At 43.7% G+C, this 18,946-nt stretch overlaps 1 protein-coding gene across 5 annotated transcripts in view; it reads right to left on the bottom strand.

Annotated features, from left to right (window-relative positions):
• The window catches only part of MTM1 (myotubularin 1), a 98,657-nt gene extending 81,233 nt beyond the window's left edge, over positions 1-17,424 (bottom strand). For 2 of the 5 annotated variants that reach the window (XM_073227379.1, XM_073227380.1), the window contains exon 1: positions 17,347-17,415. The gene's annotated coding sequence lies outside the window, so the exon portion shown is untranslated. Of the gene's footprint in view, positions 1-8,774; positions 8,797-14,296; positions 14,317-17,346 lie in introns of those variants that run through there. The other 3 variants (XM_073227383.1, XM_073227381.1, XM_073227378.1) reach the window with 3 other exon arrangements.
• Positions 17,425-18,946: the final 1,522 nt, after the last annotated feature.

Below are 18,946 nucleotides of genomic sequence, written 5' to 3'. Positions count from 1 at the left end.
TTACAACATGGCCTTAATTGTTTCTTTAAATTCAAAACAAATAACCTTAATGGTCTCATGCTGTTCCCTTCCCTAGCTGCCACCCATCCCCCCTCCTCTCTGTCCCCCAGTCTTTCTTCTCCCTCTCCCTCAGCCTCTGCCTCTCACTCACTCTCCCTCCGTTTCCTCTCCCAACCACTCACCATCTCTGTCGTTGCTGCCCAGCACCCCCGACCTCCTCTGGAACGCAAGCCACTGCCACATGGGGATTCCAGTCTGTTTCACTTACTGCTGCATTTACAGCACCTGCCACAGTGCCTGGCACCCAGCAGGGACTTTCTAGGTGTTTGGAACATGAACGAATGAACTGGGCAATAAATACTTATTTGGCCAATGAACTTAACTGTTGTTTGCCCACTATCCCATTTAAGCCAGAAATTCATGCAAGCTTCAACGAATGGTAAAACAAACCCTTGGGTAATCAAGACGCTCAAGGCATGATGGCTCTGGGCAGCAGAACTGCAACATTAACTTCTGCCACTTTGAAGCACTTTGCACCGAAAACAACGTGAGCCCCACCACCACATGCTATAGACTTGTCCCATGAAACAGGCATTTAAAATTAAGGTACAGAAACCTCTCCCACCACGCCCTTCTTTCTGACTAAGAAACTGTTCCTCTCTGTTAAACATGAAAAACACAACAGGATTCCACAAAAGCCCTGAAGCAGACATAAGCATAAACACTTCCAAATAAATTTGCAGGCCATTTTTACTCTTACTGTAAAAATCTAAAAGCAGTACAATTAGAAAATAATTTTGACCTCTGCCTCACAGGGTCTTTGCAAGCAAAATCTAAATTCCAGGGGGAGCTCTAGTTCCCGCGGTGCCCTGATTTGGGACCAATGTGCCTAGATGAGGGCCTTTCTGAACTTCCAGTACAGTGACAAAAGGTATGCAGGCCTTCTCTGCGGATTCTGCTCAGCACACTTGTCTTTGTTGACGCATAAATGAAGTTTAAGGATGATCTTTCTCTGGAGGTTCCTTTGAAAGCTGTGGAAACCTACCCAGTCTGAAAACTTTACTTCTAAAGCCCAGCAGTAAGCAAGAACTTATGCAAAACCAGCCTCTGAGCCCAGAATTCCAGATCCTTCTAAGGGAGCTCTCTCTTTACTAGTAAGTCTATTTTGGAAAAAATGCCAAATACTTAGAGCAGTGGTGCTCAGTACCACCAGACCTATGCTCCCTCTGTTCTAAGGCAAATTCCTGTAAAGCCTCCTTAGCCTGAAATGAAAATCATAGATATAAACCTAAACACAATTTCAAAAAATCATCAATATAATGCCTTAACTCCAGTCTAAAGGAGAAATAAAAGGAGAGTGATTTATAGTAAAATTAGGTATTTTTCAATAAATTATATTACAAAACTCCTCACCATTTCCAATTTGGCCTCTAGGGGAAGTCTCACACACGCCCCCACCCCACCCCACCCCCAATGAGAACAACTCACAGAACTCTGTACGTGGAGACTCCCATCAACACAGCATTTACTAAATTAACTTACTCTGACTTTTGCATTAAAGTTGTCTCAACTATAAGCTACCTAGGAGACAAGAAAGTGAAAGAGATGCCTTGAGTTGTCCTCAACCAAACTACTCTCTGCCCAAGAGAATGTTCACATCCCAGCCTCTATAAGACCAGGCACACCATCAATTCAACTTCTGTTTTTGCTTAACCCACATGAAAACAATCGACAATCTACAAAACTAGGAGCTTACTTCATTTTTATACATTTCCTTTCAACAGGGGTTGGCAAACTTTTCCTTTAAAGGGCCAGAGAATAAACAGTTCCGGATTTGTGGGCCATGTGGACTCCGCTGCAGCTACTGAACCTATGTGGCAGCATTAAAGCTGCCACGGGCAGTAAGGAAATGAAGGGGCGTGGCTGTGTTCCAGTAAGATTTCATTTACAAAATCAGGCTGTCACCCTCTGCCTTAAACTATTAAAATAATTTCCAAATGAACTTTCTTCAGCCAAAGCAAATCATAATCATGTCATTTTTAAACTAAAACATAAGCTATTAGCCCCACCATTCATAGCTTATACTTTGCAGAAATGCACTATGGCCAGCTGCAAAATTATGTGATATAGTTGAAAAAAGGAAGGGATTCTGTGTTCAGACCAGTTTGGGTTTCAAATCCCAATTTTGTCACTTGATTGACAGTAACAGTCATGCAATGCTGGACAAACTTCAGCTTCCTGTGAAATGGGCATGATACTACCTACCCCAGTGGGCAGTTATAAGGAACATGTAAAATGTGGACATGTGGAAATACACTCAAATACCAGGTCCCCTTCCTCCTACAAGAGATGCTTTGATGAGCTCTAAGTCATTCCTCAAACTGGCATTAATACACTTGGCTAGACTTTCTGTAAAATATACACTGTCTAACACTGCCTAGGCATTCTGCATACACATTTTCTAACATGACCCATCTTATCTTGGAAAGGGTCTGAACAGCCTTAGAGCAGTTTGTTCTCAAAGCATGCCTCCTTCCCTTAAAAAAAAAAAAAAAAAAAAACTGGACTCCTAGTCCAGGGAAACTTTCTGTGAGATCCCTAACACGGAGACCTCGCCTCATTACCTTCTATTCTGGCTCACAGATTCAGAAATATACTAGAGGTTTCTTACTGTAAATCAAACTGTATTTATTCCAAAAACAGTACCCCCATCAAAGTAAGTGGCTTATTGCCCAAATAGACAGCTGCAACACATATGCATTAGAATGTCTCAATTTTTCTCAGCCACATGAAACCTCAGTACTAAATGGGCTTCGTTTTGATGATTCTTCTTTGGAAATTACAAAATGTTAAACAGTATTTCATTAGAAACTCACTCTTTCTATCATTTTGATATTCACTATTCATTTTAAAGATCATGATACTCTTTTACTTCTTTAAACGTTGCAAAGACCTGTAGCTAAAAACAACATGATCTAATGGAAGATGAATTTTAAATCATTTTTTCCAATGGTTACTAATGGATTTTAGCTGATCCATTCACCCTATTTAATTGGTTCCCTCATAACAAATGGCACATCTTCAAGACAGCTGATTGGCTTCAGCAGCATGAGCTGTGGCCATGGAACAGGGTAACTTTAGAACTGCTTCATAAATTGAAACCAGTATGCTGTATTAACAACTAGAAACATCAACTGCCATAGGTAACTCTTTTCTAATGTAAAAAGGCTACCTAACAATGATATTACATACATTTAAACAGATCATTAAATTCACCAATGGATTTTGTAACCATCAAGTATCTGCCAGTAAACAGTTTTAAAATAGGAACAAGATCAAGTTCCCCATCCACCTGCCAATTCCCAAACTCATGAACCCAGCTATCTGCTCCATGACAAAACTGTTTTGATGAACTATTTTCTCCTGTGAGAAACTGTTTCCAAAAAGTTCATTTTACACTGTAAGTAAAAAGTACCTTCTTGAGCAAAAGCTAAAAACAGTAATTGTTGAAGGTTCAAGGACACACATAGTCAGCTATCATAGTAATGAAGGTGCCAGTCTATAACATCTCCGTCCTTTCCAAGGACCTTCTCACATGGGACATTACTGATATACCTTCTTCAACTGGAATTAGTGGTGGAGGGGGAAGGACAGAAAGAACTGAAGAGTAGAGGCTTGGATTCCACAAAACGAAAGAGGAGACAAGGCTGGAGATGATAAGCTGCTACGTGGACCAAGTCCTCCAGAAGAGGAGCGGCTCTGTTGGCACTGGGTCCTTATTCACCTGCACAGAGCAGTCGGGCACTATGGATGAACAAGTGACTACAATGTCACCCTCAGAAGCTTTCATGCCTTTGGAGACGTTAGTCTTTGGCCACTAAGGGTACTCCAACCTCGCTCCTTAGGGCTGATTTTTGAAATTATAACTCCTTTGCATATCTGTATAGTTTCCCATGTACGTACATATCCCTAAATAATATGCTGATTTTGCATGAATTTGACCTTCTACACATAAACGGAATTGTTACATACGTCCGCCCCTTGCTTTCCTCACAAGGCATTGTTGTGAGAAGTACATGTGCACATGTGTGGCATGCTCGGCTCATTTTCACTGCTGCATAGTAGCCCATGGGTCCACACTTTGCTTTCCATTATCTTCTCAGGGGTCATCTGACCTGGTTCCAGGTTGCACTATTACAAACAGTGCTGTTGTGAACAATCTTGTAAATGTCTCCTGCTTCCAGCACGCACGTCAGAACTGCAATGGTAGTTTAGTGCTGACTTTCTAATGCCTTTGTCCGCTCTTGCAGTAAACATATTTACGTTTATAAATCAAACAACATGGAGAAGTTTGATATGAAATGTATATGAAAATGTAGGCCAACCAACCATTTGAGATGAAATGAAAACCCAGGGTTGTCAATGCTCTAATTCAAGCAAGGGGGGGAAAGACCAGATAAAGGATGGGCTGTGTCTGAGTTTCCTAGTGCCGCTGTACAAAGTACCACAAACTGAATGGCTTATAACAGGAATTTCTTTTCTCATATTTTTGGAAGCTGCAAGTCTGAAATCAAGGTCAGCAGGGCCCTGCTCCTGTGAAGGCTAAAGGACAGGAGCTTTCCTGGCCTCTCCCGGCTTCTGGTGGTGGGCGTGGCAATCCTTGGCTGGCACCTGCACACCACTCTAGTCTCTGTCTCTGTGTCACATGGCTTTGTCCTGCATGTCTGTCCTCGCATGGTGCTCTCCTCCCTTACAAGGACACCCATCCCACCCTGCTCCAGTATGTCCTCACCTAGTTACATCTGCACTGACCCTATTTAAGGTCACATTCCAAGGTACTGAGAGCCAGGACTTCAACATATCTTTTGGGGGAACAAAATCCAATGTATAACAGGCCAAAGGTTACTACAGAAATGAACAATCTACAAAATGGCCACATCAACATACGGTCATGTCAACTTTCAGACACTTCAGTTTTTCAATCCATCTATAAGCATTCACTGAACACCTATTAAATTAACCAGCACTGAAATATTAATACAGCTTCTTAGAATAATGAAATGACACCAAGCCAATCATTTTTGAGACACTCCTTTTGCAGTGTAAATCATTATTTAATCCTGTTTCCAAAGAGGTAAAAAAAAAAATCACTCAATAAATAGAGACTAGGCAACTACTCAGGACCATGGTGGGAAATTTAAAAAACAACTGAACTAGGTCTTCAAGGAGCTAGCAGCTGTGTTGGGGAGATGAATAAATATACGACAAGTTAAGTAACAATAAAGACACTGAATAGGCATAAATTAAATAGTAATAAAGATAACCATATAGGTAATACTATACAGTTATGGCCAAATAAAACATCTGCTTGTGGGTAACAATCATGGCTTCTGTTTGTGACCTTCTACCATGTGCAAGGCATTGTTCAGGCACAGATGGACTCAGTCAATCTCCCAGAAACCCCGTAAGGCAGCTACTAGTACTACCTTCTTAGGAAAACACAAGCTGGAGGAATGGGAATCTGGTTAATATGCCCACCAGGAACTGTCCAAGTCACAATTCAAACCCAGGCAGTCTGGCCCTCTTACCACCAACAGGTATTTGTCTCTCTAATTCTCTAATAGAAGATCAAATACAAGAAGAGGGCATTATGCCTCCTCCTTACACAGCTGAATACAAAAGGGTTTTTTGGAATCCATCTCTATAAATAAAATCTGATGGTCTCAAAGAAGATCTCTAGCCTTCATTTTAAAGATGAGCAAACAAATAGTGACTCCCAAATCCAAGTCTGTGATGCACTGAACCAGTACATCCCTTGTTTGTCCACGGCAATATTACTTTGTATCAGGGAAGAGTCTTTTCAAACTGTATTAAAAAGGACAAAATTTGCTACTCGTGGAAAAAATAGAACAAATATCCCACGAGCTACAACTATGATGGAATGAAGCCTTTGTTAAAATACCTATGAGAGCACATGCAGCTAAATGACTCATTCTTCAAAGTAGCCCCTTTGATAGAACCACTGTCACTATTCAAAGTATTCTTCCAATTCTTCACTTGCAAGTGCCTTTAGAGTTGAAAGCTACGTAAGACACTATCATGAATTTTACCAGCTCTCAATTTTTAAAAGAAAAACAATGCTTCCCACAGCACAAGTGTTCACTCCCATGTAATAGGCCTCAAAATCATTTTGACCTAAAACCGAATGCCAAGACCTCACACAAAGATTTGACACCAATGAGGGTACTTTTTAAAAGGTGCCATGCTCTCCAAAGGCCATTTCAAAGGAGAGTTCCCAGAATGGCTGGATAATTTTGATTTGGAGCGTCCTGTCTCTTTTCTACATGGGCGAAAAGTAAAAAGCAGCAAGTGAGGTTTTTGCATGTTGTCTAGAGTTCCTCAATTGTTGGAAATGCTGGGCTTGATACATCTTAGTTAGCCCTAAATTACCAGAGAAGGGTGATCTTGCAGGTTAGCAGAGATCAGCACTAGGAGTCAGTCAGCCCAACAGGTAATCTGCCATAGCAGTTAATGTGTCCAAAGGGACTCTCCAAAGACTGGCTTCATCAGAAAGAGAAAGACTTGCAGTATGACTCAGAATATGGGCAATGCTTAAATGGTTACCCTCCTACTTGGGGCAATTACCTATTATTCCATCTGTAAATACAAATGACCACCCATCCCTGCTATAGAAGGTGAAAGGACCAAATACAACACACACACACACACACACACACACAGAACTTGGCACTATTAGCAGGGAGGAAGTTTTCAAAAAATGTGGAAGAAATAATCTAAGGAAAAAGGCAGAAATAAAAAAGGCAAGGAGATGGAGAGGAACCAAAATCAGTGTCAAAGGAATGACAAAGAAAAGATGAAGAAATTCCAGTATAATAACAGTAACACACACGAATCCAATGCAGAGAATTCCATGGCTTTTGAAGGAGCAATAAATGCTGTTCCATAGAAGAATGAAAATAATTCCCAAGCTCTAGATGGAGATCCTATTATCAATAACAGGAGGAAAAGCTAGGTAGTAGTGGATGGTAATGGGTATGAATGTGGCGATATGCAGAGACAACAGGGCTATTCATGAGGTATGCTATCCTCTTAAAGACTGCTTCTGACCCGGGGCTTCTACTAACATAATTCAACACCTAATCAGGACTTTTTTTTAAGAAAACGTCTTAGCAAACTAGGAATAGTCAAGGGCACCTAGGAAAAGCCTATAGCTAACATCATATTTAATGGTGAAAGATGGGAGACTTTCCCACCTAATGAAGGAACACAGCAAGGATGGCTGTTCTCATTGTTCTCAGTACCTTTTAGAGATCCGAGCAAGTTTAATAAGGCAAGAAAAAAATAAAAAGCATAATATATCAGAAGGAAAGAATAAAATTATATTTGCAGATAATACAATCTCATATGTAAAAAATCCTAAGAATACTACAGAAAAAATACTAGAACTAGTACATAAATTTAGTTAAGATTGCATGATACAGAAGGTCAACATAAAAATTAATTGTATTTGTATTGTTAACAAAGAACAAATGAATAATGAAGTATAAAAATATCATTTGCATAATATAAAAAATTAAATATTTAGGGATACATTTAACAAAATGTGTACAAGAGCCATTCAGTGAAAACTGTAAAACACTGCTGAGAAAAATTAAAGAAGCCTTACCAATGTGGAGATCTATATCATATTCAAGGATCAGAAGATGCAATATTGTTATGATGTCAATACTGATTTATAGATTCAGTGCAAACCATATCAAATCCCAATGGGCTTCATCATAGAAAGGGACAAGATGATTCAGAAATTTAACAGGAAAGATAAAGGATCAAGAATAGCCAAAATAGTCTTAAAGGAAAAAAAAAAGTTGGAGTACTTCCACTACCTAATTTCTAGATTTACCATAATGCCACAGTAATCAAGACAGTTGTGGCACCAGCATAAGGATAGACATTTAGCTCAACGGTACAGACCAGAGTCCAGAAACAGGCCTATCTTTTGAAGGTCCTAGCAATGGTAAACTGATTTTCAACAAAGGTACCAAGGTGATTCAATGGCAAAAGTGTAGTCTTTTCTACAAATCATGCAGGGACAATCTGACATCCATATGGAAAAATTAATGAACCTTGACCCTTACTTCACGCAATATACAAAATTAACAGAATGAAACACAGAAGTGTTCACTTTATACTGCTGCATAAAAAACTTCATAGCTGTAGTAAACATAATGTTCCTCATGTAATTGTAGATTAATGAAACCGAAAAAATATATACTTCATAGCTGTAAACAACACACATTAATGATCGCAGTTTCCGTGGGTGGTGGGGTCAAGAGTCTGGCCACAGCTTAGCCAGGTCCTCTGCTCAACTTCTGCCAAGGCTGTAAACTCAAGGGAAGAGGATTACACAGGGTGAACACCAGGGGGTGGAAATGAGGGGAGCCACGCTAGGGTCTGTCTGCCACAACAGAGCTAAACACAAGTGCTAAACCTGCAAAAGTCCTAGGGGGAAACACCGGGGACACTCTTTGTGAACTTGGTTAGGTTAGGCAAAGATTCCTTTGAGTGCAAAACCCATAAGTGGAAAAAAAATGGTAAAGTGATTTCATCAACATTAAAAATCTTTGCTCTTTCAAAGGCACAGTTAAAAAAAATGAAAACATTAAGACAATCCAGTAAGAAACAGGTAAAAGATTTGAGCACACACTTCACCAAAGATACAGGAATGGCCAATAGGCACATGAAGACATACTCACCATTATTAGTCATTAGGATTATGCAAATTAGACCCACAATGAGCCACCATCACACACCCACTGGGGTGGCTGCAATTTAACAAGACAATAAACATGTGTTAGTCAGGAGAAGGCCCAAGCAGAACTCTCATTCTGTACTTTAGTTGCTGGTGTAAACATAAAATGACACAGCCACTCTGGAAAACAGTTTGCGACAGTTTCTTGTAAAGTTGAACAAACACTAAGCATAGGGCCTAGCAATGCACCGCGTAAGTATTTACACAAGACCAGTGAAAACATGAGTCCACACAAAAACTGGTAAACAAAGGTTCATAATGGCCAAAAACTGAATCATTTCTTATGTTCATCAACTAGTGAACGGACAAATTACCTTAGAGCCACACTACAGAATACTCTCTGTGACAGAAAATCACCAACTGCTGACACATGACACAATAGGGATGAATATAAAAAGCTTTAGGCTAAGTGAAAGAAGTCAACCACAAAATACTGTATAAACCTACCCACAACACATTTCAAAGAACTACCAGTATTCAGACCACAGTCTCTGACTGTAACACAGTTAAGTTAGAAATCAGCTTTAAAAAACTGAGAGAATTTGTATTTAAAAATTATATTTCTATATTTCAAATCACAGGTGAATGAAATAATCACAATGGAAGTTAGAATATCCTAAACTAAATAATAATAAAAATACTATGTCTTGAAACATCCAAACAACAGAACAAATTCAAAAAAAAGAAGGGGAGAGAAAATAAAGAGAAGAGTGATTTCCAGGGTATAGCTTAAGTGAAAAAAGCAAGAGGATATATATAATGGATAGCACACTTTTTAGTGTAAGAAAAAGGGGAAATGCAAATGTGTGTGTATCTGTGTGTGTGTGTACACATGCATGCATGCACTTGCTCAGATCTGCAGAAGAAGAAACATAAAAGAATGAAGTAGAAACAGGTAACACTGACTAAGGGGGTAGGGGTGGGTGGGGAGGTGGACAGCAGACCTGGCAGGAGACAGGGGTGGAAATAAGGCTTTGGGGAATATATTTTGATATAAATTTGATGTTAAAAAATCATATAAAGCTTTCACTCATTAAAAATTAATCAAAAAGAAACTGGAGAATATAATTTTACTCATTCATTTCCACATACTGACAAACCTCATACTCACTGACAAACCTCTGGTAAGACTAGGAAAGAAAGAAAGAGAAGGCACAAATAAACAATATTAAGAATTTAAGAACAAAAAGTCAGACATAACTACAGATATAGTGGGTATTAGCTGGTGGTTTAAAATCTGCCCTCACCAAAAACCAGGCCCAGGTGGCTCTAGAGGCACGTACCACCCCAACATTCAAGGAACACGTAACTCCAATCTTCCACAAACTTCCTGAGACCAGAGAAAGGGAATCCTCACATTCACTGTACAAGGCTAGCAAAATGATGCTCAACTAGACAAAGGCAGGTACAGCAAGGGAAAATTAAAACCAAATCTCACTCACAAATACAGACGTAAACCTTCCTGGAGAAAATATGACCAATCAAATCTAGCTTAAGAAACACATTTGGTTCCTGCGAGCAATGCAAACCTGGTCAATGCTACAGAGAGTTTTTATTAGAATATCCCTTAAAATGGCCCACCAACTTAACAGGTTTAAAGAGCGGGGAGGGGGGTAATATATATATATCCCTATAATAAAGGCCGAAAAGGTGTTTGATAAAATTCAACATCCACTTAGGCCACACACACACACAAATTCACTAGAAGTGCACCTACACAAAACCTAGAGTAAACATTAAACTTTATGGTGGAATATGGAAAACACCGCGCCTTCTTAAATACAGCTCTTGCGCTCCACCCGAGACCCACTGAATCAGAAACTCCAGGCTTACTGCCAGGGAACCTGGAGTCTGGGAAATAGCCTCAGGTGATTCTGATAAGGCTAGCGACTCAAAGTCAAAGTGCCCTGCCCCGGCATCACCTGGGCGCTTGCTGCAATTGGAGGGCTCCCGGGCCGTCCCAGACCCACTGCGCTGAAATCTGCATTTCAACTCCGGAGTCCAGGGATTCGCAGCGCGCTAAAGTTAGAGACGCGCTCCTACGGCAGCTGCTCGTCAGGATCACCCGGAGCACTTTTTAAAAATGCAGAAGTCCGACCTCCTTGGAGATCAAATAAATCTGAATGTCGGTGGGTGGGGCCCGGAGGGCAGGTAGGTAAAGCTCCCCCGGTGATTCTAACGAGCAGCCGGCGTGCCACATCACGGGTCTGCAGGATTCCCGCGAGAGGAAACTTCTACTTAGGGACTCTGGCCCTCTTTGAAGAGCCAGAGCCAGAGACAATGGCGGCGCCCCTCGAGGTCCTTGAAGATGCCCACCAAGAAAGAAGTGCTTGTCAGACGGCAACTTCTCAATCTGCCTTACCAAACCGAAACCGAGACTTCTCTGAAACAAAGTGCGGATGCAGTGAGGTACCAAATGAGAGGTACACCGTCGCGCTGGGCAAAGGGCCGGGCACGGATGACACCGGACTTTGATGCAACTTGTTAAGGCGGCAGCCGCTCTAACTGCTGCTTGGGCCTATCTAACTGCCAATCAGATGGCATCGTCAGCAGATCAAGGCTGAAATGCATCTTTCCAAACTGTACCCTCCAACTCTGGAGACATTGGTACACATAGCTCCTGAACACCTGAAACACATATAGTCCAAACTGAGGTGTACTATAAATACAAAACACACGTGCCTGATTTCCACAACTTAGTACAAAAAAGGGGGGGCAATTCACTAATTATATTGATTACATGTTGAAATGATAAAATTTGGGTATTCTGGGTTAAGTAAAATCTATTATAAAATTGAGTTTATCTGTTTCATTACTTTCTTAATGTAGCTACTAGGACAACGGATTACACATGTGGCTTGAATTATCTTTCCAATGGACAGAACAGTCCCAAACGATGGGGAAGATGGCTGTGAACTACTATTTAGATCTGCCTTCCCAAACTTTAGTTTACTTACAGATCACCTAGCCATCTCATTAAAATGAAGATTCTGGTTCTGTAGGATGGGAGGGCCTAATATTCTGCATTTCTCCTAAGCTCCCAGGCACTGCAGAGGAGCAGAAGCATCTGGATAATCTTTATCAATAAGGAAAAACGGTTTCATGGCATACATGTGATGGGGACCTCTGGAGAAATTATCTCATCCCTTCAAAAGTGATAACAATGGCCAGCAGGGTTACACTCAGCCTTAACTTTAAAAAATGAGTTATTATGTCTCACAGTGAGGGCCACTAAGAGGTGAAGTCCATCTCCAATTGCCCTCCATCTGTGACGGGGCGCCTCAGGACTAGGAAGCTCAAAGGGAAACCTGCCCAGGGTTTCTTATATCCTGCCTGCCACACAGCCAGCATCCACAGCAGCACCCTCCCAGGGGCTCACCGAAAGCAAGCACAAACCTTCTGGCTCACCATGACCCACAAATAGCATGACCTGTCACACCAGGGGTTACTGCTGTGCAGGTACATTTCTCACTGCAGTTACAACAGCTCGGGCCAATTCCAGGCCAGCACAGGCCCTGTTCTCAGATCCCTGCCTGAGGAGGGCCAAAAAGGACCTTAATAAGGGTCATGCAAGGGCATGTAAAACACCACCACCTGATACCAAGAACCCCCTTCATGTCCCTGGAGGGGTTGGGAGAGCATGACCCTCTCATGTAGCATCTGATTCCATTTAAAGCAGCTCTGGGAAACAGGCCTTGCCTCCTCACAAAAAGCTCAAGGACATGATAGCAATATGTAACAATTATCACAAGCTAAAGAGAGGACCTCTGTGCTGTCAAGGGCTGCAGGCCCTGGAGTGGGAACTGAATGAGTTACAAGCAAGCTACTTTTGACTTTCGATTATTACCCTCAATTCCCCTTACCCCTTCCCGCTCCCACACATACCAACAGCAGAAACAAACCTGAATTGCTCCTCACAATAGTCTGAAAATGAGAAGCTGGCAAGAAAAGGGTGGGGAAGCAATGCGTGGGCTCTCCCCGCTCACTGGACTCAAAGAACTTTTCGTCACTAATTGACCATGGAAAGGAAGGCTAAGCACTAGCTCCATTTCATCTTGCAGTCAGGGGATATGATCTCTAGACGTACAATCGAGTTTGTTAAAATGAACACATCCAAACAATTCTCAACTGCCCCCTTGTCCAGTTCAAGCCTAAGAATGTTTGCTGTATGTCTAGTGCATGTAGAGGGCGTTAGATCTCACCTGTCCAGAAAAAACATCTCCTACCTCAGCTCACTTCATTACACGCCTGGAAGATGAAAACAACCTGAAAAACGCAGGGGTTACAAACCAAGCAATACTAAGCTAATATAAGGACATGTTATTTCAAAGAGCTACTTATGCAGTCATTTTGAGATACTGAGAAACAAAATTCAAGTAACAAGAAAAGAGCATTTGGCACCCATCCTATTGAACAAAGGAAGACAGCATGGACCTAGAGCAATCAGGCACTGGATTTATCTGAACCCCAGGAGTGCAAGCATCTCATCTAGTTTGGATGGAGGAGCTCAGCAGGGCCTCGAGCTGCATTTGAGGAGCTAAGGTAAGGTGTTGACTTGAAAAAGGAAAGATTTCCACTCTGAGACACCGCAGAAAAAGGCAGGCAATACCTTGATGCAGACATCGCCTTGCAATTGGCCTGTGATTGCCGGTTATACGGTACTGTGATTTTAAGAATAAATAAAATGGAAACTCATCAGGTGTGCCAGTGGCTTCAGGTCCCTTTGAGAGAGGCAATGAGACATGTGCACACTGGAATGCTGACAGAAGAGGGACAGCAAGGCAGAGGCTCCACCTAGAGCTACGGGAGAGATGGGCCCCGCACTGGGAGAACGCTGTCCTCTTACACCAGTTCTCCAAATACTGGCGGCTTACACAACCCCTGAATGGTGTGGCAGTGAGGCTGCGCGGCCTGCAGAGGCGCTGGCACACGCTGGATGCTTGCAGAGTGTGGTAGGGCAGGTCTTCTTAGCTCCATCTTACAAATGCAAGAGCCACCAGGTAAAGAGTGAGATATGATGACTTGTCCAGCCACGGAGTGAAGAAAGGGCAGAACTGGGACTGGAACCCGGCTTCCGGAATCCAAGCTCGGGAAGCTTTCTGCCACCTCACATGGACAGAGGGCTCCTTTGCTAAACTTGGTCCCCAGGTTGAAATAGAGAGCGAGCACCAGTGTACAATGGCAACGTTCTACAGAGACGCCCGCCACATTCTGCAAAAGAAAAGGATGAGCGCGACCTGCTGCTCCTGTGGAAACACACACTGTGCACGCTAGGCTGAATGGGAAGACCCACCCCCAAGTGCAGGACGCCGGCTGGATCACACTCCGCCGACTCCAGCGGGGTCTCCTGGTACCCTCTCGCTTTCACGGCGGAGGAATTGGAAGGAGGCCTCTCTTGCTCTATTCTCTTTGCAGTAAAACACGGCCTCAAGGAACTCCTGAGTCCAAACAGTAGGGGGAACTCACACTGCAACACCTGCGGCCACTGTTGCCAAAGCCACCTGAGGCCACAGCTCGGGGCAACCATGCCAGGCGAAGAAATGTATTGAAGAAAATCATGCTCACTGGATTTCCCAAAGTTTATTAGGATGTGGCTGGAATCATGCATTCTTTTTCTTTAAAAGAAAAGATGGGAGTTCCACATAGTTCAAGACAATAAGTTTCTTGAGTGCCTACTATATGCAAGATACTACTCTAAGCACTTAGCATCGATTATCACTCATTCCTGCCCACAAACCTTTGAGGAAGGTACTGTTACTACTATTTTCATGTTATAGATAAGGAAACTGAGGCACAGAAGTAACTCACCCAAAGTCACACAAGTAATACTAGCATCAGGATTCATATCCAGAGTCAACCCCTTAGAGACAAATGACAGCCCCTGTCCTCCCATCTGCCAGAAAAGAATAATGAACTGAGAAACTAGAAAATAAAGAAAGTAGAACTTCAAAGAGGTCAGAAACAGGGAAGGGAAATTACTAAAGAATAATGAAAACCTCTTATTCTTTTATAAAATTGAAAAAACTTCAGAAATAACAAGTCTGGCCTTTGAAATCCCTCGGCCACTAATTCAAAATGTCGCCTACTAAGCTTGAAGAGGCTCTGCTTCTCTCATTTTGGAGCCTCAATAAAGGCAAGAACCACTTGTTCTTTGGTGGTTTTTAAAGTAACTATGTTTTGTTAATCCTCCTTTCTCTTTGGAACAAAGAATATTGGAGTATTTTTTGTGACTTTAATCATTTTTCAAAAACTTCTTAGTTTGGAAACTGTTTACAAAGAAAACTTTGCTTTGAAGCCACTGGACATACAGAATATGAGAGGGCTAGCAAGGTACTAACCTAGTGAACTTGCTCAGTGAGCCATCATTAATGCCATTTTGTATGCATTCTCCTTCCAAAGCTGAGGGCTTCTTTGGAGCTTATTTCAAAACAAACTAGTCTCTTTACAAACCACACAACACAAAGGTTGACAATCATTTCAGATAGTCCTTTCCCAGGACAAACCAGCATGCGGGAAGAGAAATCCTTGTGTAAGGTAGCCTGAGGCCAGCCGACACTGGCCTGCAGTCAACCACCAACACCAATCTGTAAGGAGAGTGAGGTAACTAACCACTGAGAAAGCAAGGGAGGGACTCGAAGACCACATCCCTCGGGGTTTGAACCCTCTTATAATTTGCACGGAGGGGGAAAATGCAAGTAAACATGAGTCTGTGGTGAACTTATCATCCAAGAGGCAATCGCTGGATGATCCCATAGAATCTCTCTCATTCAGACAGATTTATTCCTGGATTTGATTATTTGCTTTAATGGAGCAACAGCTGACAATCTAAAACTAGCAATTCAAAGTCATGCCCAAGCCTCTCTCGGTCATGCCAGCCGAGAAAGTCTCAGAGCTCATTTTCTTCGTAGTGCTCATCTCCACTGGAAACTATATCGTTTTATTTTCTCATTTTCTGCTTCCCCACACAAACTCTGAGGCAGGGACCTCATCAGTGGTGTTGTCTGCTGTCTTCTCAGTGCTTGGGTCACTGTGGGCATCCATGAGCATCCCAGGTTTAATGAATGAATGAAGCCACTGACAACTTGATAAAGATAAGTTAGAACTTTAAGGTAAGGAGACCCATCATTTAAAAGCCATACCAGAATCTAGGAGCCCCAGTGAATGTTCTCCACTTTCAAGCACCTTGGGAGGCTGCTATAAACTAGCAGCACCACTGCTTTGAATCTGCTCCACGGTGTGGAATTGCTCAAGGGCAGATTTGGCTTTGTGAAATAGCCAAAGTCATTCAGAGCTAAATCTGGGGGATAAGTGATCATGGCCAAAATATATGTTTGATGAAAGCAAAATGTGTCTATAAATTAACAAGCCTGACTCTCTATATTTGGCTGGTAAACTGGTTTTGAAGGAAATTCAGAATGGCCTGAGCTACAGCAAATCGCTGGCTCAGTCTCAAGACTCTAAACTAAGGTGGGTATTTTACAAAGAACAAAACTAAGCTGTGATAAAATGTACCCAGGCTAGACAGAGGCCAAGAGGACCCCCCAGAGGCCTGACCTGTGATATTAGCTTTGCCAGTAATTTGCCCTGAAGCTTGCGTCACATTATTATTATTATTATTATAGTAGACAGAGTTACTCTCTCCGGGCATCATTTTCCCCATCCGGGAAAAAATAATGAACTGCAAGATCCCATTCTAGTGAAGGTCTAGGACGCCTGTTTAAAAACCAGTCACAATCCACTGCGCTTCATACTTCGTATGCCTCTGTAATGCCCACAATATAATTTTTGCAGCAGGTTCATGTCACATTTGCTTAGGCACAAACTAAAATTAGTTTTCACTTCCTGGGCGCAGCAAAAGACAGTTAAGGGAGGCAACCCAGCAAAGGGCGCTTGCTCGTGCCTGTACATACTTCCGACTGCGTATCAGGGAACTAACCGTTCGCTTGCTCAGATCTTTCTTCAACTGTTGCAAAAGCAGATAAACCTCCCATGCGTGACACAGAAACACTAGTCAAGAGCGCCCACCGAGGCTTCCTAGCTAGTGCCGGGCTGCAGACGCTCTGCAGGACCCACGCGGGATGCGGCGGGCACCCACCCTGCGCGGAGGGCCAGGGCGAGAATCAGCCGCGGCGCGTCGCCGGGAAGGCAGGACCGCCGCCCAGCCCGCTCGCCGCCCCGGGACGGGAAAGCAAAGTCCGGGCAGCGGCCGAGACGCCCCCAACCCCGGCCCGCCGGCCCCGATTCCGTACCGACCTTCGCCCGCCGGCCCGGGACGTAGGGCGGGGAGAACAGGGGGAAAAAGCAGGAGGCACCTGCCTTCTGCTCGCCGGCCTCAACCCTGGCCGGCGGGGACAGCCAGGCGCTTGGGCGAATCCCCACCCCCCACCCCCGCGGGTGCTGCGAGGCCCCACGGACCCGCTGGCCCGGGGAATTCCCAATTTCCTCCTCCCAGCCCCCTACCACGGGTCCCCGCAGCGCCCGGCTAGAAGCCAGACCAGCCGCGAGCGCGAACCCACCTGGGGTTCCGGGGGCCACCGCCGTTACCTGGCTGCTCGGCTCGCGGGCCCCGCTCCGCCCCCTCCAGGGCCCGCCCCCTGCGGCGTCCCCGCCCCTGGCCACCGCCTGCCGCCCTCCTCCGCGTGCCGGTTGGCGAGGGTGTGACACGTGATAGGGGCGGGGCAGGCGGAGGGTGCCGGGTGAACCTGGGAAGCCACACCGAGGGGCGGAGCTCTTCGCCCGGGAGGCCGCTGGGAAACCCTCTTTGGAGGCTCTGGCGCGCGGTGGCATCTGGAAGTTGTAGTTCTACCTACGGTGCCTGGAATGGGCAGGGCCAAGATGTTCTGGGCCACCCCTGTAAGCGAAGATGGAGTAGACGCCGAGCGGAGGCCGCTGGGAAGCGTAGTCCCAAGACTGTGTGTCACAGTGTTTTTCTCCAATAAAGGGGAAATCCATAAGGAAAACTCTCCAGATAAAACTTTAACGGATGTCACCAAATTGGGGACATAGGGTTGCCTGAGTGAAGTTAAGACACCATGAGGGAAAAAGAGCAATTTCAATGACTCTAGTGCAGGATCTGCAATTCCCAAGCCCAGCTAGCGGCTGAGGCGCCCTTCATGCTGGGTCAGCACGTTTCCAAGAACTGTCTTGGGACTTAGTGAAAGGAAACATTTCAGGACAAAGTTCCTTCTCCTTTTTGAGGTTTGGGGCAGGTGACCATTAGTACAGTGAAAAAGAAAGGAAAAAAGAAAAGAGAAAGAAGAAAGACAACTTCAGGAAGAGGATTCAGTATGTAATCAATAATACAAACTTCATGGGACCCAGAGAAGAATATGTGTAATATTCCTGTGCTGCATAATAATTACGTATATACATCTCTCTCTCTATATGTGTGTGTGTGTGTGTGTGTGTGTGTGTATACTTATACATAAGCAGTTCAGGTGAAGGACAGTAAATAGGGTTACTTCAATATCTTTTTGTCCTCTTTCATTTGTTAGTACTCCCAACATCTAAAAACACCTGCTTTATCTGATACCAGTATATGTGTATGTATAAAATCATATATTGCTATGTATATATACACACATAACCCTATTGAAGAGTCCACACCTCTTAGATGAGCGACAAGGCCCTTCAAACTCCAACTCATCTACTCTGTAGCCACTTCCCCCAGTGTGCCTCTTTTCTCTCTTCACCCCAAGTTCTGGTTAGTCACAGGCAACTTCTTTCTATTCTCTGGATGCACCAGGCTCTTTCCTCGCTCCAGCCCTTTACACTTGTCCTTCCTTTTTCCCCGACTTGCGGGAGACTAGCACTTGCTCCTGGGCCAGGAAGAACTGAAAGCTCTCCCCAGAGCCCTTCTTATCACACTGATGTCATCATTTACTTACAGGTCTGTCCTGCCAACTCCCCTCCCCAGACTGGGAACTTCTTTGAGTTACATTCACTTTTGTACTGGATTTCAAAGAGTGCTCAGTAAATGCTTTTTGATTGCATGCAGTGCGTGCCAGAGAGGCTCCCTGGTGGGCTACTGAATAATCTATGAGTCTTGGAGCAGAAGGATGGGGGGAAATGTGGACAGGTGGGGGGAAAACAGCAGCTGGGCAGGAGACCTTGCAA

The sequence above is a fragment of the Manis javanica genome, chromosome X (assembly GCF_040802235.1).
Source record: "Manis javanica isolate MJ-LG chromosome X, MJ_LKY, whole genome shotgun sequence".
NCBI classification, from domain to species: Eukaryota; Metazoa; Chordata; class Mammalia; order Pholidota; family Manidae; genus Manis; species Manis javanica.
The sequence above is the reverse complement of the archived record's forward strand: the minus strand, read 5'-3'. Positions and strand labels throughout refer to the sequence as shown.